Below are 1099 nucleotides of genomic sequence, written 5' to 3' on the forward strand. Positions count from 1 at the left end.
CGACGCAAGAGAGAACTCAGTTCGGTCCGGTTTTCTGAGCGCAGACACTGAAGCATGCACACACAGAAAGCTCGTCTCACAGCACACAAGTGCTCTCTCGCATCGCATGAACGGAGAATTACACACAAAATGATGGCGAATTGTCCGTTTCGACAAGTATTCACATAAGCACAGTTGATTACGTCTTAAGTGAACGTAAACAGTAGGGAGAACGTGTATCAGTACAATGCATCCATTGCAGCTGTGCATTCAGTTTTAAAGAGACAGCAGCCTAATTTAGTTGCTATTGTTCGAGTCATTGATGTTAATCAAGCAACAACAGAAAGACAGAAAATCACGCACTGCTCTTGACTGAAAAACTTTAGTAGCCGTGGACTTCTCCTGAAGTTCACGATGATCTCCACAGTTTTGAGCGTGTTAAGCTCCAGGTTGTTGTGAATGCACCAGACAGCCAGCTGCTCAACCTCTTGTCTGTAAGCAGATTCATTGCCGTCCTGGATGAGACCGATGACCGTGGTGCCATCTGCAAACTTAAGGAGCTTGACAGAGGGGTCAGTAGAGGTGCAGTCATTTGTGTAAAGGGAGAAGAGCAGTGGGGAGAGCACACATCCCTGAGGATCTCCAGTGCTGATGGTGCAGGTGTTGGATGTGAGTTTTCCCAGCCTCACTAGCTGCTGCCTGTCTGTCAGGAAGCTGGTGATCCACTGACAGATTTTGCTTACACAGATCTTGAGTACAGGTTGAGAAACAGTAGGCGGGAGGGAGGGGGAGGGTGTTGATGGCGTTGATGGCTGACGGTCAGAGTGGGTGTGGGGTGTTAGACCAGTCTTTTGCTTTTCAAACCTGCAGTAGAACTCGTTCAGGTCTTCAGCCAGTTGTTGATTGGCCTCAGTGCTGGGGGATGGGGTCTTGTAGCGGGTGATGGCTTTCAGGCCTTTCCACACTGATGTAGAGTCATTACTTGAAAGCTGTTTTTTTAGCTTTTCAGAGTAGTTTAACTTTGCCACTCTTATCTCCCTATTCAGTGTGTATTTGGCCTGTTTGTACAAGTCTTTGTCCCCACTCCTGTAGGCGTCCTCTTTGGCCTGGCGAAGCTGTT

Source organism: Sinocyclocheilus anshuiensis, unplaced genomic scaffold (assembly GCF_001515605.1).
Source record: "Sinocyclocheilus anshuiensis isolate Anshui unplaced genomic scaffold, SAMN03320099.WGS_v1.1 scaffold1728, whole genome shotgun sequence".
Lineage (NCBI taxonomy): Eukaryota > Metazoa > Chordata > Actinopteri > Cypriniformes > Cyprinidae > Sinocyclocheilus > Sinocyclocheilus anshuiensis.